Source organism: Sorex fumeus, unplaced genomic scaffold (assembly GCF_029834395.1).
Source record: "Sorex fumeus unplaced genomic scaffold, SorFum_2.1 ptg000046l, whole genome shotgun sequence".
Lineage (NCBI taxonomy): Eukaryota > Metazoa > Chordata > Mammalia > Eulipotyphla > Soricidae > Sorex > Sorex fumeus.
In genome coordinates this window covers 3345708-3373045 of record NW_026606103.1, presented here as the reverse complement: position 1 = coordinate 3373045, position 27338 = coordinate 3345708, and the positions used below count along the sequence as shown (strand labels likewise).

The 27338-nt window shown below is 47.2% G+C and overlaps 1 pseudogene; it reads right to left on the bottom strand.

Moving 5' to 3' along the window:
• Positions 1-27338, bottom strand: part of LOC130031208 (NUT family member 2G-like) — a 111225-nt pseudogene that overhangs the window by 43514 nt on the left and 40373 nt on the right.

The window sequence follows — 27338 nt, the reverse complement described above, 5'->3', positions numbered from 1 at the left end:
TCAGCAGGGTCCTTATTCAGTAACTTCTTCTTGGGTCATGACAGAGTCTTTTCCCTGATGATGCTCTTAACTTATTATACTTCATACACTTAGCCTGTCTCTTTCCAATGCCAGGGTAGTATTCAGCTTACCCTGGGCCCATCCAATCCCTTCGTCAGGATCCTGCTTTTGGAGAGCTAGGAACCAAGTGAAACTGAGGCTTAAGTCAAGTAAATATGGATGACCAGGAGTAAATATTATTTTGGAGCCAATTAACTTCCATGTTACAAAGCATAGCCATCAACTGTCTTTCTGTGTCTATACAAAATGGACATTGCTAAATAATCCTTGCAAATGGCATGAAGGAAAGAGAAAAGTAATATAGGATTATTGGTGCTTGATGGAGTTGGGTATGCCTCAGGGGCACTGTTGTGGGAGCAGCTCAAAAAACCTAATCTCTCTGCAGGAGGAGCAAGGACACCCAATGTTATCCAATAGAATGGGACAACATAAAACTAAACGCATTTATAAAGAAAAGGAAACTACAATGGAAACAAATAAACAAACAAACAAATAAAAGCAACTGAGCAATAGGCAAAAGCTCTTTGAACATCATGCCTAAGGAAGGATTAATACCCAGAATATATTAACTCATATAACCAAAAAACAGAAAAAATACAGTAAAAATTATTCAAAAGACATAAACAGACACTTCCTCAAAGATGGCGCACAGACACATTAAAAAATTCAAAATTACTTATAACTAGGGAAATGGCTCATGGTTGGGAAAATGGTTCAAGAAGAAATGATTATTGGCAGGGATGTGGAGAAAAGGGCTCTGGTACTGGGAATGAAATTAGTGTAGTTGCTAGGGATAATGATATGCAGTCCTTAAAAAATTAATACAGAAACTCCATATGATTCTAAAGTACCACTACTAATTAGTTATCCAAAGAAAATTAACAGATTTTGCTCAAATGTAAAAGTGATTTCCTGAGGCAAGCAATCACGAAGAAATGACAACTCTAACTTGCAGACCCAGTGAAAACAAAGAAGTTTCTAGAGAGAAAGGAGAAGGGGAGAGGAAGTAATGGGCAGAAGGATGTTTATGATGGCGGGCTGGCATGGGAGCACTGGAGGTGAGGCCACCTGGTCACAGCTAAGCCCATAAAAGTCAGAAGCTGATTGTCTGAAATTCTATAGGCTGACTAATGATAAGTCTGTGGCATGGTCCTGGACCTCAAGACAAACGCAGCATAAGCTTGTATGACTGAGTGAGAGTATGAGTGTGTCTGCGAGCATGTGTGTGTGTTTGTGTGTGTGTGTGTGTGTGTGTGTGTGTGTGTGTGCGTGCATGTGCATGTATAGTTGGGGGCTGGTTACGAGGAAGGAAGTGTTCCTGCCACTGATTCAGGCAAGAATATGGAATGCTTTTGTACCCCATTTCCAGATGATATGATCTGTCTGAAATGCCTGTAGCACTTTTGAAGAGAAGCAGTGTACCAAATAATGACTTTAGAAATAAAGGCAATTGGGGAGCTGGAGCAATAGCACAGCAGGTAAAGCGTTTGTCTTGCATGCAGCCAACCCACGTTTGATTCACAGCATCCCATATGGTCCCCTGAGCATCCCCAGAAATAATTCCTGAGTGCTGAGCCAGTAGCAACCCCCTGAGCATTGCTGGGTGAGACCGAGAAAGAAAAAGACAGACAGACAGAAAAAAAGAAAGATAAATATAAAGATATCACGGTCCACGGTCCTCCGGTTGTTCATCGATTTGCTCGAGCGGGCCCAGTAACGCCTTCATTGTGAAACTTGTTACTGTGTTTGGCATATCGAATACATCACAGGAAGCTTGCCAGGCTTTGCCATATGGGCAAGATACTTTCGGTAGCTTAACGGGCTCTCTGAGAGGGGCAGAGGAATCGAACTCGGGTCGGCCATATTGGCTGTGTGCAAGGCAAACGCCCTACCCACTGTGATATCGCTCCAGCCCATAAAGATATAAAGATATAAAAATATAAAGTTAAAGATATAATTCAAAATAATGGTGGCGGGAAGGTACATGGTGGTGGGATTGGTGTTGAAATATTTAATGTAATAAATTATTGTGAACAACTTTATAAATATAAAAAATTGAAAAGATAAATAAATATTTCCTTTTCCCTAATCATTATGCATCAATATTTCACTAAAGTATAAACACACTTCTCTGAACAAGTTCATGTTTATGCAAATTTTTATACTTCTCCTCATTTTACTGAAAACCTCCACAAAGTTTTGCCCTGTATTCACCCTATTACTCCATTCACCTGACAAATCCAAGATGCAGATAGGAGACACAGGTAAGGAGAAGAACAAAACTTAGGTGATGGAACTGAAATGATTTTAGGTCGTCATCGTTCTTCCCCGAGGTTCTCCAAGAGCTTTTTTCTTACTTTTACATGTTCCTTCTATGGCCATGGAAAAATTAAGGTATTTCACAGTAGAAAGAGGAACACTCAGACAAATTGAGTTGACAAAGTCATGTCTGATCTACATCAAATTGAAATACTAGAACCAAGGGGCTAGAAGAGAACGGAAGTGTGAAATACATGCTTCTCCCAAAATCGTTGCTAGTTATATCTCTTGCATGACATGTTCCTTCAGCAACAAGGTAAAGCCCTACAGGCCCTTGAGCACAACCAGATGTGGCCTAGAGGTTTCCCCAGCATCACTGATGTGGCCTGGTTAACCCTGTCACTGCAGAACCTAACAACACTGTATCCTCAAACTGAGAAGGTGGGCCATATATCACTGAGAGGAGTTCTCAGGCCACCTAAACAGCATTTTTGAGAAACCCTACATCAATTTACTTATTAGTTAAGTTTTTACACCCAAGACAGAGAAACTTTGATTTCCAGATTCCTGACTCCCAAAAGCAAAGGACCCAGAATTTCAGTGTCTTCGACCTGAGTAACTTGAAGTAACTTGTCCTCCTTTCAAAAGGATACATTTTTCACAAGAGGAATGAGAAGAGTCCAGTTCTCAGGAAATAAGGCACAGAGGCACAAGGTCCATAGGCCTCCACGCTAACTAGAGATTTTGATGAACTAGAATCCTAGTCCCATTCACACCCACACCATAACCACTCACTGTCCTCAGTAAGCTTTCCCCAGGCATTTATCCAACAAGATGTGCCAAGAAGCAGCTCCATGCCAGGGGTTGGAAGGCAGACAGGTATGATATAGGAGCTGAAGTTCACAGGTTGGTGCAGTTGTAAAACCGCTGCAAAACGGTGGAGCTTCTAAAAGTCTGGATGAATGATAATGCAGCTCACAGCCACCCTCCTGGCCTATTGTGTGTCCTGGTAGAGCTGGGTACTTCCCCAACACACCCAGTAATCCTCAGGGGCATGAGACTTCCTGCAGGAGGGAAGGTGACAGTCATCATCTTCTGCATATGGCAGCTTGTGCCTCTCCACCATCATCTGACCCCCAGCACTGCCTTGTTTTCACCACCGCACAGAACTCTCCCTTTCTGTCAGACCTTCTCTCTAGCAATCAGGGCGGTTTTAATCACAAGTCAGCACACACCCACTATTGGAAAGGATCACGGAGGGCTGCAGTTTCCATGGGGCTGGACAATCCTGACCTTCCTTGGGCACATGCAGAGCGCCCTGGCTCCATCTTGGCTCTTGACCCGCCTTATGACCAAACTGCTCTCGCACCACTCCTTTCTCTCACTCCTTCTTGGTACTAACCTGTTCTGAAACTGCACAAAATCATTGGTCAAAGGAGACCATGCGTGCAGGATGTCCTGTGTTCTGACCATGAGGGACGAAACATTCCACCTTCCCACTCACTCACCTGGAAATTCCTTCCCACACAGCTGGTGACCAAACACTCGCATCCACAAACTGACCCATGCCCACTGGAGCCTGCCCATCTGAGTTCTCCACTCCAATGGTGTCAGCCCTGCTCACCCACAGGGGGAACTTCTTCTCTGACTTAATGGAGACACAGTGAGGTGGGTCAAGCCAACCTTATCCACAGTGGGTCTCCAGTGGTAAACAGCACAGAGCAGGTGCTTGTGGGCCTCTGTACGTACCAAAGATCCAGATCCTGGTTACTGCCCCCCCAAAGCACTGGGAACACCCAACCAGACCCAGGACAGAGAGCAGCTCTGTTCTTCTTCAAGGTCAAGGACTCCATATCTAGTGTCCATGCAGCTGACCAATAGACATGTGGTGAGCAGAGACCCCAGGCCAGAGACGTTCAGAACAACAGCATCTGCCACTGCATCCCAGGTTCCAGCCTCCCTCTGACAACCAGGATTGCAGGGACATTGAGAGAAGCCGTGGTGTGAGGTGACACAGAGCCATCTGACATTGCTCCTGGGAGGCAGGATGAACACTGCCATCTAGGGGGCAGACCTGTGTAGGGGAAAGGCACAGGGATGAGGATAGAAGATGAGCAAAATCAGGTGACGAGAGAGGACAATACAGGAGAGGACAGGTCACAGGCAGAAAGACTTGGACTAGAAGGACACAGATTGTCCCAGTACACAGCCTTGAAGATGCAGGGGCTCTAATATTTTAACCCTCTCCCACTGCCAGCCTGGCTGCTAGGACCTGAGAAACAACTCACTTTGTTAAGCAGTGGGCAGTAGAGAACACCCAGTGGGAATGAATGAGCACAGCTCCACAGGGATGAATGCTCTGGTACTGCAGGCTGGCCTGCCATGGCCACTGGCCTTCCATGGCCTCGTGGCCACCAGAGATCATCCATACCCCCTGGGCTTCCCGCACACTGTGATGACCATCCCAATGCCATGTGGTAAACAGGAGGTCCCCGTTTCTTCTCAGGTAGACCCTTGACCACTTCTCAGTGGGAAAGCAGAAGCAGGGGTCAACCAGTCCCAGAGTGAGAGGGCAGCCAGGTGTCTGATATCTCTGTCTGCTGCCTGGGCAACAGGAATGTGGACAGCAGAGCGCACAGTGAGCAAGCCCCGTGGGAAGCCGCGGAAGGGATGTGGTGGCCACAGGTGGTCACAGCTGCATCCCGGAGACCCCATGCCCTCAGCACCCCCCACCCCCACCCCCGGCCCAGACACTAGCTTTGTGTGCGGGTCTGTACTAGTGTCCTGCCTCCACCTTCCCACTGTCTCCGGGAGGCAGTGGGCCATGTGACCTGGACAGGGTGGGCCGGGTGCCTCAACTGTGTGGACGCCGTGGCCGGCTGCCCGCTCGAAGACTGGGGAACACAGAGAGGAAAAAAGAGGAGACTGATGGGCCAGTCCAAACCAGCTGTTCCCCGCCCACAGCCGATCTGCTCACCTGAGCCCCGGGTGCCCCAAGCACCTGCTGAGCCGAGGGCTGCCGGGCTGGGACTTCCTGAAGGGGCTTCAAGTCTCCATGCCCATGGCCAGAGTGGCTTCAGCCCTGGCTGCATCCCTGTGACCTCTGACCCCTAAAATATGACCTCTCTAATCCCATCCTCCCCATTGGACACAGCTCTCTCATGAGCCCTCCTTGACTTTGGACCTGCCCCTGTGCTATCCCTGTCCTGACCCCTCTGGCCCAGAGTTGTGGACCATCTACTCATGTAAGTCCCTAGCTCCTGCACAGCTTGAACCTGCCTACACAGGTTTGCAGAAACTCTTCTCACCTAGCTCTGGTGCGGGTTTTGTTTTCCCTTCCATGATCCAGTGCCTGAGCCCTTACCTAGCCCACAACTGGATGTGCAGTTTGGACCCTCACCAGAGCTGTTCCAACTGTGGGGTTTGGAACATGGCCCTTTGGCCACTGCAGAGGCTGCTGCCATTTCCAGAGCCTATCCGAGGTGGCCCCTTTTGGATACAACACATACAGAGAGCACAGGCCCTGGGAAAACTGGGCACCAAAGCCTGTCGAAGCAACAACAATTCAAGGAACACCTGCAAGTGTTTTCCAGGCACGGCCACAGGTGTACCTGCATGTGCTCTGGGATGGCTTTAGTCTGACACAACCCAATCCCAAGAACTTGACACAAACAGCGAGACTCTTCTGGGGCTCCAGGATCCTCAAGGCCTGATAATGAGACCTTTGTTTTCCACCTATCCCATGAAAATGCACCCCTCAATCTTTATCCTGGTCACATAAAACATGGTCCCCTCTCCAGGGATTTTGAGATATGCATTTTCTTGGGAGCAAACTGTGTTAATACCTCCCAAGCCCCAGATAGACCCTTTTCCACCCTCACTCCCCTCCCACTTCAGAGGAATGAAGAGCTGGTCTCAGCAAGCTGCCATCCCTGCTCTAACAGGTAAAAGCCAGGTCCCCAGGGCTTTCCAGATGCTTGATCCAACTTTTCAGGTCCTTTATCAGCACCCCCTCCTCAGAGTCTCCTCCATCCAACCCAGCTCCACAGCCCGGCTACCCCTCTAGGGTCTGCTCCATGGAGGAGGAAGAGCCTAGGGACCCCTCAGCTCCCTGACTGTGACTGGAGGGCTTCCTCAGTGCTCCGCAGTGGAGAGCAGAGCTTTCTCCAGACAGGTCATTGTTGCTTAAACTCCCAACGCTTGCTGGGGTGGGGCCAGGTGGCAAGGAGCTCGCCAACAGGAACAACCTGGAGGTTATGGGCTAGTCTATGGGAATGAGCACAGGCCCCGCTGCTGTATCTGGGTTCCCTGCAGGGCAGCTGATCTGCTCTGAAGTCTGGATGCTGGACTTTGTGTGCCCATAAAGGAGCATGCAGGAACAGTAGAAAGGTCTGACCACCTTGTTTCAGCTGTGCCATAGAGTCTGGACATACTTCATTTCTACCACACTGATCACAGTTTTAGAGAGAGTAGAACAAAACTGGTGTGGTGCCCAGGAACTGTTCTTGCTTCTAGGGACCAAATGCATGATCAGGCATGTTGAGCCACTTCAAACCAGAAGCTACTGGTGCTGTGGAGGAGCCTCAAGTTTCCCCTAAAACATTCCCAACAAGAAATGAATCTCGGAACCAGGAAGCTTGCTGAAGGGATGTTTCCTGATCTTGCAGCAGGCCGATTTCACCGGGGTGCCCCAGACAGGGGCAGGTGTTGTCCCTCCACCTGCCCCTGATGAATCCAGAGCCCAATGGAAAACCCAGGTATGTGAGACCAGTGACTGCTAACTCTAGTCCTCAAGGGATCAGGGACAGCTGCTCCTTCCCATCTCCTCGCCTCTATGTCATGCCCATGAACTGCCTTCCTCCTTGTGCCATTTTAACTCAGAAATGGCCATGATCCAGAGACTCCAAAATGAATCTCAGAATCGAGCAGCTAGCTGCAGAGATTTCTTCAGACACTATTTAAAATTTTAGAATTCCAGGGCGTGCAGCCACTTTTGTGGCCATTTGACTTCTCATGCTATTCATAATAAGCTATACAAAATAAAGTATCAGTCTGTTAGGCAGGCTTGAGAGGTGGTGGTGGTAAGCTTAGAAATAACGGTGTTGGGATGGTGTAATGGTGGTGGGATTGAAATATTGAATGTAATCCATTATTGTGAATAACTTTATGAAAATAAAATTTAAAAAATTATTTTGCGTACCAAATAAAATTTAAAAAATTATTTTGCGTACCAAAAAAACCCACCCCATTCCTGACAGGAACTACCTGTGATTTTGAACTCTCTCCAAATAGGCAGAAAGTAACAGAGCACCAAAGGCTATATAGATCCTGAACTATCAGGGATAAAGAAAACTTCAGGTTCAGGACACCATGCTCAGTTCCAGAAGTCGAGACAGGACAGACAAGGAAAGGTTAAGGACCTTGCTGTTTGTCTTAGTGTAAATAAAACACCAAGAGAGGACACATGTTCTCTGGATAACACAAGTTGTTGCATCCCTAATACAGTTATCAGAACCTTCGTGCTTGGGTTGCATTACACAGTGCATAAAATCTCTACTCCACAATCCCAAATTTGGGGTTCTCTGCCAGCAGTGAGAGGGTTTTTTCCAGGCTTGCGTTCTCAATAAAATTCTTTGAGAACCTCACTTAAAATCTGCGTATCTGCTGTTAGCTAGTACAAGGGAGTAGAAAGAAGCTCATTGTTCATCAACCATTGAAGGAATTGCCAGATGTAGCCCTTCTGCACATGGAATATGATTCTGTAGTTAACGTTTGAACTGTGGACATGAGCTGATGTAGGTGGTCCAGGAAAAGCTGTTCTCAGTGAAAGAGGCCACAGAACGCTAGATGGCCAGGTTCTGGGAATCTAGAGGAAGAAAGGAATATGGGGTTCAAGACTCAAGGATCAATGGGGAGAGAAAGGGTGATGGCTGAGTGGAGAAGGTTATGGACACCTTCTGAGGATACGAGCTCTATTTTAAAGTGTGGTGAAATTGTTTTAAAAGGTATTTTGGAGCTGAAGAAGGAGTACAGATGATGGGGCAGTTGCTTTGAACATGGCCAACCTGGATTTGATTCCTGGCACTCCATATGGTCCCCTGAGCCCAGAAAGGAGTACTTCCTGGGCAGAGCCAGAGTAAGCTCCAGGAACCATTTTGTGTGACACTAAAACAAATCAAATTGAATGTTGAGAATTGGGAAAATTGTATACACATTAAGGTGCTTGTGTTGCATGTGCACAGCCCTCGTTCTACTGATGTCTAGCACCACGTTGTCCCCTGAGCTATACCAGGAGTGAGTCCTAGAGCAAGGAGCTCTGTAGTGCAGTCACTGTTGGGTGTGACCCACGAACTCAGAGAAGAAATAGAAAGAGTCTGTCTCCCACATCTGTGAGAGCTCCTTTGTGTTGCTCTCTCCCATGCTGTGATTTTTCCCAGCGTGTTGCCCTCAATCTTTGATGTGCTTTTTGATGCACTCCAAGGAAAAGGCAGCAAACCTGAGCCACGGCTATGTCCACAGAATTGGGTGGGTCTGGTGAAACTGAGCACATCTCCCAATGGGTAGGGAGGACTCCTCCCTGCTCCAGGGAGCACAATGTCTCACAGGACCCAAACCCTGTAACGCCCTTACCTGTTTTCATCTCAGGATTGTCCAAGAAGCATGAGCGACAGGAGATACCAAGAGTGTTTTCAATGAAATGAAATTTATTAACTATTTACACAATGACACAAAGGGGTTGCTCCAGCACAACCCCACCACTGGGCCCGCCAAATTATACAGAGAAGTCCTAGCTGGATGAAGATCAGGTGGAAGACAAGGCTGCTAGGGGCAGCCAGGCTCCGGAGGGAGCCCCCCGGTGACCTACTGGATGCTGTACCCATCCTGTACTGTACTCCTCTGGGCTACAGCAGGCTGGAACCTTCTCTTTGGGGGCAGGGAAGGGCCCACCAGCTCTACAGTCAAGGCTGAGTCCCCAGACAGCCTGGGGTGCTCCCCAGGGAAGGGGTTCTTCTCAGTAGTGCCCAGTCCTGCGCTCCCACACAGAGGACGCTTCCTGGAAGGGGCAGTAGCAGGGGCAGCAGGATTGCAGGCCCTTCTTTGAGTGGGTTGGGTCTGAGAAACCCCCCAGGCCCTCGGGCAGCGGGGGCCAGTGTCTGAGACAGGGCTCATGGGGAAGCCCCAGGGCAGGAGGCTGTGTTGAGAGGCCTGGAGGAAGGCCAGACAGGGCAGCTCCTCCTCCTCCTCACTGGAGCCCTCTGCAGCCCCATGTGGCCCCTGGCCAGGAGGGGCCTCTCCCAGAATGAGGGAGACCCTGCTGTCCAGAGTAGGGGTAGCGAGGCGGGGACAGGGGACCTGTTCTGCCTGAAGGGATGGGGATTCCAGGCTCCCCAAAGAGAGGACAGGGGCTCGAGGTGCCATCCCAGTGGCCTCAGCCTGCACAGGCCTTGAGGCGTGTCCAAAGTCAGTCTCAGGGGGGCAGGATTCAGCGCTGGCCCCTGGCTTATGGCCCCAGGTAGGAGTTGGGTTGCAGTGACCTGCGGCACTCTCAGATGGACTTGAGTCCTTTGGAGTCAGCTGGTGTTGGGGACAAGCCTTCTGGACCTCCTTGTCCAGCGCAGTCCGTAGACGCTTTTCCACAATCTGAAGGGAGGAAGGAGAGTGTGGGCATGTGGGGGTGCAGGGAGGGACAGAGAGTGACCGCGACTCCTCCCAGAGTAGAAAACCCAGATCTCTGTCCCACTAAGGGCCCTCACCCCCACCAACCTTTCTCTCACCCCATATTCACGTCCTCATCTTCCCTGAGGACTCAAAGGGTGGCCTCTGGCCATGGCCTGGGCAGGGAGGGCACCAAGTGACTAGGCCCCAGTGCTAGGCGCCCCTCCCTGACTCATGACCCACCTGCTGCCCTGAGTGCCCTGGGACCTGTCCCCTGTGTCCCCTGCAGGGACTCTTTTCCAGCAATCACATGCAAAATGCCTCCTGTTTGCCGTGGGCAGCTACCCATTGCCTTACAGGAAACCCTCACATTATTCCCCTGGGTCCTGCATGGATCCCAGAGACCTATGTGCCTCACCTGTGTGGGGGTGAGTCCTTCCTCCTCCTCGAGCTCCTCAGCCAGGTCCAGGAGATCCAGCTGGGATTCTGGGGAGAGCAGGTGCGCCAGGAAGCTGGGATGAATGACTGCCTCGACCTGGGAGGGGGAAGCGGGTGTGAGGGTTCTCATACGGACTAGGAAGGAATTAAGATACAAACACACCCGTTCTCAGCACAGTGCAGGGTCTTGGACGGTTGCACATAGTCTCTGTCATGTACACACATGACACAAAGACACACACTCTTCCACCTCTAGGCACATGTACATGTATCCACACGTTTCTGCGCAGAGCCCACACATTACACAGATGGAAACACACAGATGTTCACACATCCATCAAACCCAGAAATTCACAAACTAGGCCCAATGTTGTTTGTACACAGGGAAACACATGTGCACACATACACACAAACACAAGTAGAAATATGTCACTACCAAGCCCTGGACAGAAGCAACCCTGCGCCCTCCAAACCCTACAGCACCGCCCAAAACCCACCTTGGTGACAAAGGCCTCCTGGGAGCATAGCTCGTACACATAGCTCAGGAGCCCCGGGTCAGGGCAGGTCCCGGCCTCCTCCTGCTGCTCCTTCATGCCCGCTGCCCTTCGGCCAAGGGGCGCCCCGCAGACTGTATCGGGGGCCTTTAGCTGCTCGTCCATGATATCCATGTTCTCCTGCATGGTCTCAGGGGGGATCTCCTTGGGGGCCTTGGTTTTGGGGGCCCGCTGTGATTTGTGCATCTTGGGGCAGGCTGCCCGAGCCCGGGGTCTGGATTTCTTAGGGACACAGGCTGAGGAGGAAGAAGGGGAGTGGGACGTGAGGGGACCCCGCGTCCATTGCCCTTAGACACACAGCACTGAGCACAGAAATGGGGAGGGATACCTGTGGGAAGTGTCAGGTCAAGTGTGTGTCCACATCTGTGTGTAATAGAATCCCATAACTGCGTGAGGGATGAGGGGACCCTCAAAGGGAGGAGGGGTCAACCGTGTCGCCAGGGTCTCCAAACCCATTTCAAAGGTGAGTCTGAAGCCCTCAGGCAGTGTGCTGTGTTCAGGGAGAGGGAGAAACCCAGGAACAGAGGGCCGCTGAGCATAGGCCTGGGTGTCCCCGGGAGAGTGAAGGCTCCCTGGCAGGGCAGGAACCCTAGCACCTTCCTGGACCTATGAAAATTAGCTGGGGAACAGGGTCGGTACCTGGCTGCTGGCCTAGCGGTGGGTCTGGAGCCCCCTGAGGCTCAGGCCTGGGTGGGGCAGGGGTTGGCAGGCCCTGTACTCCGTTCATCCACTGCAGCTTCTGCGCTTCCATCTCTTCCTCAGCCTCAAATTCCATGAACCTGGTATGGGGAGCACAGACCCCATTGAGTTGGGCTGGTCTGGACCACACTGGATGAGGCAGGGACAGGGAACACTCACGGCCAAGAGCTCAGGAGGGTGGAGAATGGGTGGGCACAGACCCCAGCGCCCCCATTTATTCCCCAAAGGAGCGTTTTGAGGGTCACAGAAAATAAGGGACTGTGACCCTCAGACTGTGGTCAGGAGCCCCAGAGTGGGGTGGGGAGAAGTGTCCCGGCCCCAGGAGGGACAAGCTTCCACAGGGGAAGGGCCTCCCGGGGATGCCAAGGACGCCTTGGCCATCTGGGAGCAGCCCCTGAAGGCCAGTCCCGCAGCCAGCCCCAACCCCCACTCTCTGCCCAGGACTGACTTACTTGGCAGCCATGTCGTAGTAGATCATGCGGTCAAAATTGCTCGTGCCCTCCCATTCCCGCAGGGCCCGGCGCAGGCCTTCCTCCAGGCTCATGGTGGGCTTCAGGCGGGCCAGGGTGCGCAGAACCGGGCTGCAAGGAGAGGCTCGGTCAGGGTCTGTATCTGCCGGGAGCCCCCGCTGCCCTACACCCATGCCTAGACCCCCGATGGTGGCCTGGTCTCCCCGTGCAGAGTTGACTCTGCCTCCCACTCCCCAGCTCAGTGGCCATGCTGGTGTGATCCCTCAGCTCTGGGGATACGTCATGAGATGCCAAGGCCGAGCAGTCTGAACCCTGGTGCATCTGTGCTGTGTCTGATCTTAGGAACATAATGTCTGTCCTACAGACCACAGGTCAGGACCAACCCTGATGAGCAGACTGAGTTGAAGCTTTAGGGCATGACTGGTCACTATGGGATTTGAGCCGAAACCCCGGGGTGGCATTCCTGAGGTCATGCTGTCATGGACCCTACCCTGGGGGTCACCCCAGTCCCTTCCTGTGAAGCTCCCATTAGGTCTAGGACACCTGAGGGGCTTACATGCGGAAGCAGGAAACGGCCTCAGTGTCCGGAGTCTGAGGAAGGTACCTCCGGGTCAGGGCCTTGAAGTTCTGCCAGCGCCGAAAGTTCTCGTAGACGCTACTGGGCCTGCTGGAGGTTTCAGGTGATGCCTGGTTCCGGGTGTTGGCGGGACCACTCTCACCACAAACCCACTGGGGCAGTGGTCCACCACTCGATGGGAGGATGATGGGAACCACCTGGGCCACTGGCAGTGGAGCCTAAGGAGGATGGTCTCCTATCCCAGCCTGGGTGACAGTAGTAGCTGGGGTAGGCATAACGGTCTCCGGCACAGATGACACCAAGTAGACGGGGGCAGGATGCCCATTCACGGCAGATGGAACTTCTGGGCCCCCCAAGTTGAGTGAAGCCTGTGTCAGGATGACAGGCTGGTTCTGGGCTGATTCCACAAGCCCCACCTCAGGGCTGACCTGGATGATGACCTTGCAAGGTTCAGGAACGCGGGGACCATGGCTGGCAGCTCCTGCCACCACAGGCATCATGGGGAAAGGTGACAGTACCAGAGGGTTGCCAGGAGCAATGGCCGAGGTCACCAGAGGGGGCATCTGGATGGGCTCCCAGGGTGGTGGCTGGGGGAGCCCTGGATTGAGAAAGGGCAAGACCCGGAAAGCAGAGCCGGAGACCCCAAGGTTCATGGTCATCTCTGGGAGCAGCACAGGAGACACTGTGGAGAGGAGGGAGGGGAGTGAGAGGGAGACGGTGTGGGGGGAAGCAAGGCCTCACTGGCCCAACCATCTCTAGATCAGGCCCTTTGAAAGGAATGAGGTGGTGTGCCCTGTCTCAGCCCTGAGTCCCTGGCACAGGCCATACCTCCCCTCCAGCTGGGTTATATTTCGTGGAGATCCTAAGGCTAGGGTTCTTGTGTTCTGGGAGAGTTCCATCAGGGATGGCAGCAGGTGTGGAAATGGACAGAGATTTCACCAGTCAGACACTTGGGGATGTTTCCAGAGTTCTGGAGCTGCTGATCATGTTAGATTGAAAATTGGTAACATCTTCTAAATAATCTAAGACTTTATCCCAGAGACAGATACAGGATAATTAACATCAGGCACAAACCAGGTGCCAGGAAAGAAAATTGTCTGCCACCATCGTTACTCAGGTGGAATTCACACAGAGACTCGCACTAGAGACGACCCAGAGCCTGTGCGCATCATGCTCAGGACAGAGTCCCTGATGTCTCCAACTGCTCTGACGATGCTCTTTCTGCCTCAGTACACTCCACCTCTCCTCAAGGAACAGACCTTCACAGACTTTTCTCAGGAAAACCCCACATATCACACACACACACACACACACACACACACACACACAGAAACACATACTCATTCTCACAAACTCACACATAGACTCACACATCCATTTATTCCTTGTCTGTGAGGGAAGTATCCAATTCTCAATCAATCTTCACCTCAGAGCTGAAATGCTTGCTGGGGCTGCACCATGAGATGCCAGACCATGGAAGAACAAACTTTACCAAAATGAGAACAATCCAGAATAACTCAGGAATCTGAGTTGTAACTACGCTGAAGTCACCTGTCTCCCAACCTGCTGACCCAAGACAGCTGCTGGGCTCAGCCAGCAGAGAATTTAAGCCTGTAGAAGTGTCAGGCTCTGACTGTGGCAGTTAGTCACTTGCAGCCCATCTCTGGGGAGGACTCATCATGGCAGAAGTACACACAGACAGCCTCACTCAACAAGGCTCAGGCTGGACCATCTGTGCTGAGCTGTCCAAATCAGGTTGAACTCAGCCCAAGTCTAATTACTTCTAAACTTATTCTAGAGCACAGGAGGAGACATGGACTCAGCATGCCTGGGTCTTTCCTGTGCCACCACAAAACAGTCCCTCCAGACACATGACAAATGGCCCTGTTCCCCCATCCACCAGCAGGACACTCAAATATAAAGCAGCCATATGCCTGCTGCCTCCCTCTGTCCATACCAATGACCTACCCCCAGGTAATTTGACACACCTCCAACGATGCCCTCCCAGACCCCTCAGGTTCTCCTGGGCTCCCTTTGCTGTACAGGTGAGATATCTATGGAGCCCAGGTCTTTCTCCTCTTTCACCCACTCAAAATATGGTGTTCCCAGTCAGGGTGACTATGAACCCAATGGATTTCAGGGTGACAGAGACTTTCTCACATACACAGACACCCTCACAGGCTTACCTCCTCCTGACGCCATCGCCATAGATGTGGCCAGAGGCCACTGCAGTTTATCAGCCTTCACAACGGCAAAAATCAGGACCAGGATCAGAGAGTGAACTGCTCACGCAGACGCTCAGGATCCGAGTGGTTGAGGGTGAAGTTTGAATTCAAACCTCAGAATCTTGGGCCCAAGACATTCTGCAGTGGGGGAGGAGAGGGCCAGGAGGGCCTGGCTGGGGAAACATTCCATGAAGGGCTCTGATTGGACGGCCAGAACCATAACTTTCCTTCAAACTGCTCAATGGCAGAGCAGCTCACATGGCCTCTTCCAGCCACTAAGACAAAGTTTCCCGATTCTCAGCACACAGGTTGGCTTGGTCTTCGCTGTATCTCAATACTTTATCCACCAGTCTAGTTGTGTGCCCCTCAAATCTCTCTCCTTCCTCTCTTCCTGTTGACCTCCTTCAACAGGGTCTACTCTGTGTTTGCAATATTCAGTCATTTGTGACTTGTGAACCCATGGAGGTCAAAAACTAAAAGGAGTTTTCCCAAGCAAACACAGTGGGTTTTGCTTTTTTGTTTGTTTGTTTTGCTAATCCTTCATTAGGGTCCAATCCCTAGGAATGAAAGTAATGTAGAATTGTCTAACATGTTTGACTAGCTTTTTCAATGTTTCTTTCTACTGGAATCTCTTATCCCTCCTGGAATAGCCATGAAGTTTCATGTTAAAACAGCTACGAAGCTCAAACTTACTTCTTTGCATTTGCAATACATTTTATGGATGATTTGCCTCCTAAATATAATGTTGAGTCGAGGAATATCTTTAGTGGTTCAAAGATAAGTTTTGCCAGAGGCTCAATGATGTGTTTTTAATGCATGGCTGGGTGTTCCCTTCAACTTCGCCTTGTAAGTACAATGTTCTCTCCCACACCAAACTGGTTTTCTGTTGTTAACATATTTCTAGACATGTACTATGAACTGAAAACCCTAAGGATCTCATTTTTATGAACTCATAACTGATTTCCACTCTGGTTAAAAGTACATGTACGTTCTACCAGCTGGCATGTGTAGTGATTTCTTTATATTGGTCAAACGGCTTCTCTCTTGTTCAGGAGACTCCATCCACACAGCATGAACTTCTGCAGTCCCTAACTGAATCCTTGTTATGCCTGAAAAGCCACCAATCTCGTGCATGACTGGCCGACATTTGCACCACTGCAGCCTGTAGGTGCGCGCGCACTGGGGCTGTCGTGGCTCAGTTCTAAGCAGTTAGAGATAACGGACACGCACGCGCACCTGCATTTCTCGCGGGGTCTGCAACTGCCAACGTCCTACAAGCTATGGGAGTAATGATTCCTCTTTGGGATAGTCGCACCCACGCCTATGTCGGGCTCAACAGAGGGGTATGTGGCACTGTCCAGCTGTCTCGGGGGCGCGTATCCCCCAGGCTGTGGCAGCGCCGCACACCTGCGCCAGATCGGTTCCGGATCTGGACGCTGAGAGCTAGGGTGGTAAAGGACTCCTGGGACCATTCAGACTGCTACTTGGGGTCGGAGCGAATGTGCAGCGGGGGAGGGCCATTACCTTGCATATGGCCAACCTGGCTTCCATCCTCTTCATCCCAGATGGTACCCTGAGTACCGCCAGAGTAATTCCTGAGTGCAAAGGAATTCCTCAGCACAGCCAGTGTGGCTTCAAACCAAAACAAAAGAATCCCAAAATACAACAGTAATAAAACAGCAAGAGCAAACAAAGCCCTACATGTGGAACTTTTGTGTAGGATGCAAAAGCAAACACAAAGTTTTTCCTTATTGAAAACTTTAGCCCTTGAACATGAAAAAAGTCAGGTCACTCCTAAATGGGGAAAATGGGAAGCTCTGACATACATAGAAAATACATACATAGAAAAGCTTCACCTTTGTTTCCCAAAGCGTTTTAGAAACCAATAATTAGGTTCCATCACTATTCCCTCATCAATAAATGAAACAGTTTTCGTGACTTAAAATATTGAAACAATCATAATCTGACATCCAATTGTTGTGCAATTGGTAGCCTGGTTGGCAGGAGATGCAAGAATTAAGCAAATATCGACAGACATATGTAAGGTTCAGTTGAGCTTACAAAACTGACAGTGAAACTATGTTTTTGTATATTGTAATGCCTTAAAAACCTCTTAAATGTGTGTTCATCATCTGTAGTATTTTTGGACACAGACACTTCATTTATAGAGACCAGGGAGAGGTGTCCAGCCATTGTCAGCTCACAAGTACATGGGTGTAATGCTGCAATCCCAGATCTGTTTGAGTTTAAGTATGGTGATTACCAGTTCCAAGAAAGCAGTAGTATGGCCAGATGACAGAGACAGGGATTTCAGATTGTTTACTTCAGGAAGCAGCTAGTGAAATTTTGGGCCCAGCAGATCAAGCTGAGCTTGATGATCCATCAAATATGAGGAACCTTTGGTGGTGGTGGTGGTTCTGGTATCATGGCTACACTAATTCAGTTTCTTTCATCCCACGAAGAATTTGTTAGGATGAGAAATATATGCTGTAGAAAGGGGAGAGCAAAGAGCAATTGGAAAGAATCTTGAGAAATTCCAGAGGGAAGGATGATGGTGAACTGGGCAGACAAGGCAGAAGCTTATTGAGTGTGTCCAATCTCTCCTGGGAGTAGCGAGTCATGGAAACTCTTATGGATTCTTTCCCAGGGCACAGAATGAGGGGTGTTCTTCAACCTGAGTTGTGAAGGTCCAGTGTTGGTGTGTTTGAAAACTTAGGCACCTGTGTAGCGGTCATGGGATGTGGTTTTCTGCATGTTATATGTGCATCACACAACTAAGGTCATACATGTTGTCATCAGTAAATCTCGACCTGGGTGCCTTTCCCCACCATTGTCCTCAGATCACTTTCAGTCTGCTTCTTCCTTGACTGAGGTTTTCTTTTGTAATCAAAAGTAAAGACATCTTTTCATTCAGGAGTTTTTAATTACTTTATTTTGTTTATATAGCACTGAGATCCTACAATATTTGTCCTTTCTCTGAATTCTTTTGCTTGTCAGGATGCCCTCCATCCATCCAAATTGCAGGAGTCTGCAAGATTTTACCTTTTCTTGTAGCTGAGTAGGGTTCTGTTGTTTGTGTTTATACTACAACTTTATCCGTTTATGTGTCCATTTGGGGTTTTTCTGAGTATTGTACTTAGCACGGCAGTGAATATAGGAGTGCATATATCATTTTGACTTTTCTATTAAGGGGTTTTGGTAGGAACATGCAAATGTGAAATCACTAGGTCTTTTGGAACCTATATTCTTGCTCCACTACCCAACTGCCACCACACTCCAGGCCGCTTTCCACATGCTTGGGCCGAGCCTCACATACGAGTGAAGATATTCCTGGTCACATCCCTACTCATTTTCCATTATTACCACACCATATTTGATGGGTTTCAGACAGTAGGCAACAAATGATAGAGGAAATATATATTTATATATAAATATATAAATATTTTATCACTGTCCTCCCATTGTTCATCGATTTGCTTGAGCGGGCCCAGTAACGTCTCCATTGGACACTTTGTTGTTACTGTGTTTGGCACATCAAATACAAGGTAGCTTCCCAGGCTCTGCCATTCAGGCGACATACTCTCGGTAGCTTGCCGGGCTCTCTGAGAGGGTTGGAGGAATCGGACTCGGGTCGGCCATGTTGGCTGCGTGCAAGGCAAATGCCCTACTGCTGTGCTATCGCTCCAGCCCATAAATAAATATATAAATATTACATATATTTATATATTTCAGAGAGTCCGATAATCTACTGAGAGTATCCTGCCCACACTGCATCTTAGGCTATTCATCTTTGGATATTTTTTTCTTGTCAATTTTGTTTATTCTTCCAGAACCACCTGGTGAATTGGCTAATTTTTCCTTTCATTTGAAAATTTTCTTATTTCTTATTTTTAATTTTATTTTTAAAAATTAGTTCACAATATTTGATTAGATTTTATATTTGATCGCCAATTCCAACACCATTACACATTCCCACTACCATATTTCGGATGTTTTCACCCCAAACCCCAACCCCTGCCCCATAGCAGAACCAAAATAATTTATTTTGCATTATTTGTTATGAATCACTTAATCACTTAATCACTTAATCCCCGTTATTCATCGCATGTGGCCAACCCGGGTTCAATTCCTTCGTCCCTCTCAAAGGCCCTGCAAGCTACTAAGAGTATCTCGCCCACAAGGCAAAGCCTGGCAAGCTACCCGCGATTTCTTCGATATGCCAAAGAAAGTAACAACAAGTCACAAAATGGAGACGTTACTGGGCTGCTCAAGCAAATCCATGAACAATGGGAGGACAGTAACAGTGATATACATATATATATATATATGTAAAGATATATATCCCTCGAGAATTGGTTGCCTTCATCAAATGTGGTGTGCCACTCTTGGAAGATGGGTTGTGTCCGGTATGAAATGCAGCCGCACAGTCGAGGAATAGGTTCAGACATGGGTGAGGCTCTGCCTGAACATGTGAAGAGCAGCTGTGACCATGGCAGCGGTTGAAATCTGGAGGTTTTTGGCTGACAGGGCTTGACGTAGGCCTTAAGTGCTGTGAAATTTCTCTTAACTCTGCAGCATGTCACGTGTTTTAGAAAGATGTGTTTCCTTTTTTATTTGTCTCATTTTTCCCCCTCTAATTTCCACTTAACTTTCATTCTCGTACCATTGGCTGTTCAGAGTTTTTTTTATTTTCATGCATATATGTAGTTCTAATTTTTCTTTATGATTCATTTTTACTTTCTTGCAATTGTGTTCACATTCGTTACTTGGCATGTTTTAGATCTTCTTGAAATTGCTAAGAAATTTTTTGTGGTCTAACAAATGATCAGTCCTAGCAAATATCCCATGTGCACTTAGGAAGATTGTGATGCATTGATTGCTTTATATATGTATAGTAAATAAGTATGCCTGTATATTTTTCCTTCATTGCTTTGAATTTCATTTCTGATTCTCTGGCTCTGCTGTGTTGGTTGTGCTCTGGGTTATTTGCACTCCGACTCTATAGGTGGAGACCCCAGATAGATTGTTGTGTTCCCTTCCACCCATTCCGGGCTTGAATGAGCCCTAAATACACCAGGAGACCAGCACCCACTGCTATCTAGCTCCCAAGTGGGTTGAACATCAAAGGAGTTTATGGATGTCTTAATCACTTAATCACTTAATCCCCGTAATTCATCGCTTTACTCGAGCGGGTGCCAGTAACGTCTCCATTCATCCCGGTTGCGTGCTAGCGTAGCCCAATGGTATCTGTTCGTTCTAGGAATATGCAGAGCCTCAAACCGATCATTCAGGGTCTTGACGAAGAAGTCTGACCATCTTGTAGGTGGGCGTCCACGTGATCTTTTGATGTCCCGTGGAATCCAATCAGTAATGGCTCTAGTCCAGCGGTTGTCTGTAAACCTCATTACGTGTCCAGCCCATCTGATTTTTGATGTCTTGGCAAATGAGACAGCGTCCCTGATTCTTGAGCGTTGACGAAGATCAGAATTCCGGATTCTATCTCTCATTTGAGTGAATCGTGATATTCCAAGCATAGTTCTTTCAATTCCTCTTTGAGAGACCCGAATAGCGTTCTCATACTGTTTTTGTAGGGTTCAGGTCTCTGAGGCATGTGTTAATTCAAGAAGAACAGTGGAATCAAAGAGATGTGCTCGTAGCTGGAGGTTCTTTGTCCTTTTAGTTATTTCTTCAATGCTCTTGAAGGCATTCCAAGCCGCTCTCTTCCTCCTGCGTAACTCAGGTGCCAGGTCATTCATCATGTTGATTTCTCGACCTAGGTATATATAACTGTTGCATTCGGAGATGGTGGTTCCGTTGAGAGCGAATGGAGCGTCAGGAACAAGGCTGTTTCTCATAAACATTGTCTTCGTAAGATTCAGCTGTAGTCCGATCTTTCCACATTCACGGTCAAAGTCGTTCAGCATTTGTGCTGCTTGGCTGATGTTTGGTGTTATTAGAACGATGTCATCAGCAAAGCGGAGGTGGTGTAGTTGCCGACCATCTATCTTCACTCCCATGCTGTCCCATTCCAGTCGTCGCATGATGTTCTCGAGGGTGGCACTGAGAAGTTTTGGTGAAATGGTATCACCCGGCCGTACACCTCTCTTGCTATGGATGATTACTTCTTTGTAGAGTGGTGAGATCTTGGTAGTGAATGCGCAATAGAGCTCATGAAGGATCCTGATGTATTGAGTTTGTACGCCCTGATTGGCTAGGATGGATGTCTAAGATGGTTAAAATAATAAGCCTGTGTGCATAGTTTGAGTCATGTGAAAGCTAGAGAGAATTTTTCTCATTGCAAACCATCACTACTTCAGTCGGTAGCATTTCAAGTCCTCCTAAATGAGGATGATGAGTGACAGGTCTAAGGTTAATCTTTGCAGGTCATGTGTGCCTTCCCTGTTAACAAATAATTAATAACCAACTGTTCTAACCACTGCTTTGTTGGGGGAACGGTATTTATTATTACAGTCATTGCATTTCATCTCACCAAAATGCCCAAGACATTCCACCACTATCCATGTGCTACTTCCAGCTTCACCTCTTGTTTTATCCCACTCCTCCCCCAAGTGCATGGTAATCTCAGGCTGGGAATTCAAGGTTAAGGGGTTGCCATATTTGGCACTCTCTATTTCCTTGTTTTTTGACTCCCAATATCACACATGAGAGAGATTGTATGAGTTTTGTCTTAATCTCTCTTACTTATTTCAACTAACTTACTTATTGAAATTAAGGCTTTTGTCTTAATCCCTCTGACTTATTCCAGCTCCAGTCAGAGATTTCATTATTTTGTAATAGCTTAGTAAAATTCTATTGTGGACATCTGCATGTGTGCACATGTGTCCGAACTTCTTTATTCATCCTTCATTGATGTTTGGGTTGTCTCCATATCCTGGCTATTCTAATTAGTGCTTCGATGAACACAGGTATACATATATTTTTTCAAATTAATATTTTTTGTTTTTAGTGGGTCAATGCCAAAAAGTGAAATCTCTGAAACATATGGAAATTATATTTTTATTGTTTTGGTGAAATCTCTGGCGTGTTTTAACTAGAAGTTGAACGAGTTCAGTTTCCCAGTGAGGTGAGGGAACCTTTTTTACATTCCTGCCTACAGTGGTTGTTTCTACTCTTTGTGACATATGACATTTTCACTGGTGGGTGATAATATCTCATTGTTTTGATTTGCAATATCCTGGTAATAGTTGATACTGAACATGTTTTCATACACTTATTGATCATTTGTATGTCTTCTTTGTGGATGGTTCTCACTTCTCTCCTATTTGATGTGATGATTTGCGTTTTGTTGAGCTTTTGCATGCTTTATACATCTTGATATTGGTGCTTTATTTTTTATATGTTTGAAAATATTTTCTCCCACTCAGTAGGGCAGTTTTAAAATTTTATCTCAAGTTTCATTTGTTCTGTAATCACTTGTACATTTGTTTTAATCTCCTTTGTATTTTTATTTCTTTTACCAGTAAAATCAAACCATTGCACACACCTATGAGGTTCCTTTCCTAGACAGGTCTGTATATGCTTTCAAAAATGTATTGTATGGATTATGGTCCAATTTCAAAGTCTATAATCCACTTTGAGTTAAGTTTGGGTGGATACGAGATATGTATTTCTTTTTCTTTTTTTACATTTTATTTTCCAGTTTTCCCCACATGTTAGTTGAAGAGGACTTGCCTGCCCGACTTTATGTACCAAGCAACTTTGTCGTAGATTTTTCAATAAATATGCGAGTTATATCTGTGTGCTGTCAATTCTACCCCATGGCCGGAGAGTTCGCTTTTTTTTCAATAGATCACAATTTTGATTACTATATTTTGCAACGTTGCTTCTGACCTTATCTTTAATGTGCCCCCTTTCAATATTGATTCTTCCTATATCTTCCTATCTTATTGGTTAACCCTATAGTCTTAGCCTATCCCCACCACCACCACCTCCAGTTAACTAATATTCACCCATGGCCCCTTTGGGTATTTCTGGGGTCTCACTAACAACCATACATCCTATAACGAGAAAATTTACTATAGTACAATATTAAGTCAGGAAAAGCAATACTTCCCTCCTTTTTTCTTAGAATTGCTTTTAGTTCTCAGGGAGTTTTATGATTCTGTATTAATTTCACTGAAAGTTTTTCTAAATTGTTGATGAATGTCATCAGAATCTTGAACAACTGCATTAAATATGTATAATTTGTGCATTATCATTTGGGCAATGTTAATTTTTCATACCCATAAACATGTAGTATTTTCCCATTTCCGGGATTCCTTTCCTTTTCCTTTGTAAAATTACTGATAAGACTCATGTAGTTTTTTGCATTTGTTGTGAATATTAGTTTGATTTCTAGGTTATTGTTTTTTTGCATCAGTCCCAGAGGAGCTCAGATCTTACTGCTGGTTCAGTGATTGTGAGTGACAACCAGGGGCCTTGGGAAAACATGTGGGTGCTGAAGATCTAATTTGGCTTGCTTCTGTGTTAATAAATCCATTTTGGATCTGTACTTTTGCTTGGGGAGGTTTTTTATTGATTTTTTTCATTTTAATTTTTGTTTGGGGTCTACACTAGCAGTGCTCACGGCTATTAAGTGCTCTGGCTCTGTACACAGAGGTCACTCCTGGTGGGACTTGGAGGATCCTGGGTGATATTGAATATTGGATCCAAGTCAGCCTCATGCAAGAAAGTACCTTACCCACTACACTATTGCATTTGTTTCTTTACTGTCCTTCCAGAAATTCTATAATTCAGTGATTTTTCTCTTCTGTTGTCAGTTAAATAGCTTACATTATTTATTTAAAATTTTTCTTTTCTAGACCTCTTTTTTATTTGTTTGTGGGTCACATCCACTGGTGCTCTGGGCTTACCCTGGCTCTGCATGCAGAGAACAATCCTGGCTGGCTAAGCAGACCACATGGGGAACAAGGGATCAAACAGATCAGTCATGTGCAAGTAAGTGCCCTACCTGGTTTGCTATCTTTCTCGCCTCCATCTCTTGCTTATTGATGAGGACATGTGTACTGTCTTTTAAAAAAAATTATTGAATCACTGTGAGATAATTACAAAACTACCCTATTTGTGTTTCAGTCATACAAGGATCAAACACCCATCCCTCCACCAATGCACATCTTCCACCACCAATGTCCCCAGTATCCCCACCTTCCCACCCCTCCCCCTGCCTCTGTGGCAGACATTCTCCCCTATGCTCCCTTTTGAATTTCTTGTTATGATTCACATAAGATGTCTCGTGGTCACAAGGGCCTTAGCGTGCTCTTGGAATTCTAACATTCTAGATAAGTAGGGTGTGTAGAAATCTTTGCAGCAAGCTGCTCAATTCGAGATTCTTTTGTGTGTCTCTGGATCATGGCCATTAAGAAGCTTAAGTAGCAGCCAGAGGCAATTTGTGGGCATGACATCCAGGGTCCCATGGGGATGGGGTAAGAGAGGGACCGGCCCATCCCCTATCCCTTGATGCCAGGAGTTTGTTGTCTCTGAACCCGCTTACCTGCACTTCTCTCTGGGTTCTGAAAGTTGGCAACTGCCAGGGAAGTGGGGTTTAGGGGGAAAGTGGAGGGACAATTCCTGCCAAACACCCCCCCAAAATCTGGGCATGTCAGTGAAGTTGGTCTGCTTGAATTCTGGAGGCATCTCTGCAGTGAGCTGCTCTGTTGGAGACTCTTTTGTGTCTCTGGATCATGGCCCTTGTTTCCATCTTTTCCAGAGAAATTGGCATATGCCATGCAGGGCACACCTGCTCTCCCACAGTGTACCACCGGCCTTAACTATGGCTTTTGTTCTCTTTCGAAATTTATGAGTCTCTGAAAATAAGGCCAAGAAATGAGTCTGTATAGCTGAGCCAGCGGTGGTTTGTCTGTATGGCTCCCACATACGTAAATTTTGGCGGTTTACTTTCCTGGCAAACTTGGTCCAAAGTTGTTGGGGTCCGACCAAAGGCACCGCAGCAATGAAGACAACAGCAGGCTGCTGATGCACTCGCCCTGAAGGTCCAGGTTGAACTTCTGGCTGTATCATACTCCCCCCACCCCCCGCCACTTGTGTCACTGATTCAATTTTGTCTTCTTCCATTCTAATGCTGAGTCCTACTATTGTATTCTTTACCTCTTCTGTTCAATTACTTATTGTTTCTCCCCTCAGTCTTTTTGTAGGTTCATTGACACTTGTGATGCTTTAGTAGTTCAGTGGTTATGAAGAGCATTTTGTTGCTTTAGGTCATGTCAGTCTGTGTCAGAATTTATGAAGCACTTGAGAAGTGTTCTGGGCTTCTGTCTCTGTCCAAAGAATGGTGAAATTTCTTAATTTTTTTCATTATTACTAGTGCTTCATGTGAGTTTTGGGTTTAACCCTGGGTACAAGGTGGTCTGAGCAGTGATGTACTGTTCCCATTGGTGTATCAGGCTACTTTGATATTGTAAGGGTTAAATTGTACTTTTGCTCTACTTCTGCTGTACCTCTTGAATTAAGAAATACCTTCTCATGGTGTATTGCTATAGTGACAGCAAAGTTAGAAATGTGAAGGTGAGCTAAGCAAAGGGAACCAGGAGACAGCCAGAGGCAGGAACTCTGAGTGGCTCATTCTAGGAACCTAGCAGAGAAGAATAGGTCATCAGTAATAAGTCTTGGTTCAGAATGGAGCATAAGGACCCACACCCACCTATTACCCAGATGGAGAAGTAGGGAAGGGTCACAGATACAATTAGTCAATTCATATATGTCTCTATGGTACCTAAAAGAATGTGTCCATAACAAAGATTTCCAGCAACAGGAACCACAACTAAGACCCCTCCTGCTTCAGTGTAACTTAGTGTATTGTCACAACAAAACCAGTTGAGAAGCCCCATTTATTTGCTCCTCTTCTCTTTGTCCCCAGTGAGTGGTTTCAGGAATGTTCCTATGTCAAGTGCTCAGTGCCCCTGTCTGGCTACAGTTCCAGCAGATTGCCTGGTTGCGGTCAGACTTGACATGAAATAATTCACTCTCATTGCTTAATGTCCTAAAGTTTGTTTTGGTGTGATGGACTAATCGAACTGTTACATTTGGAGGCCCTGGTATGATGCTAAGACAACTTGGAATTCCTGGCTTGGTCGGTGAAAGGAGACCTGGGTCCTTATAGAAGGTACCTGAGGGTACCAGCTTTCCTTAGCAGCCCACAGACTCCAGGAGAAGTTGGCCAGGTGGGCGAGGGATCAATGGGATTCACTGACAACAGGTACCTTCCCTAACAGCTTCTTACCTGGACAGACTTCCAGGAAAGCCCCTAGCTCCTCTCCCAGGGAGGGTTTGGATTCTGAGTCCTTTTCAGTATGTGGGGAGTGAGTTTCCCTTCTGGATGGAGTTTGATTCTCAGATGCCAGGACTGGCCCCAAGCGGCCCACAGAGTGCTGCCTGTTCTGAACAGTGCTTTCACAAGGTTCTCACTCAGGGGCCTGGGAGAGACTGATCACCTACCTACTCAGTGTGGGGAAGGGTTAATGAGTCACCCATGTGTAGTGTTTGTCTTTTTCTTTTGGGGAATTCCCAAGGATCTGGTATTCATTTCCCTGCTCACCATCTTTTTCTCTTTCCTGTTACCCCACTTCATCTGGTGACTTGGGACTTTCTTTTCGTATTACTCTGCGTGTGGAGGAGTGAGCAACTTTTCTCTCTTAGACGGCTGGGAGGAAATATTTTGGAGTTACTCGTCTTTCTTTCCTATCCTCAGAAACTCACCATTATTTTACCAAGATTTCCATTCCCCAGGAAGCAAGGGCTTAATAGCTTCCGTGGAAGAGAGCATAAGGGGTCCCTGACAGTTTGTTTTTTAGTGGCAAGAGAACCAGAACTCCTCCTCTCTGTTGGCATCATCCAAGTTGCTTTAGTCATTTCTCTGAAACTTGTTAGCTGACAGGTTCCTACACGGAACGCTGAGAAATTCTTTTTTTTTTTAAATGTTTGGGCCTGGAGCGATAGCACAGCGGGTAGTGTGTTTGTCTTGTATGCAGCCAACATAGCCTACCCGGGTTCGATTCCCAGCATCCCATATAGTCCCCCGAACACCGCCAGGAGTAATTCCAGAGTGCATGAGCCAGGAGTAATCCCTGAGCATCGCCAGGTGTGACCCAAAAAGAAAAAAAAATAAAAGCAAAAAACAATCACTTTTTAAAATTTTATATGGTAGTTCACAATAAATGATTATATATAATATTCAAACACCAATTCTAGCACCATTACACCTTCCCACCACCCAATTTGGGATGTTTCCATCCCAAGCCCCAGTTCCTGTCCCAAAATAGGGTCACAGTCCTCCAGTTGTTCATGGATTTGCTCAAGCGGCAGGCCCAGTAACGTCTCCATCATGAGACTTGTTGTGACTGTGTCTGGCATATTGAATATATAT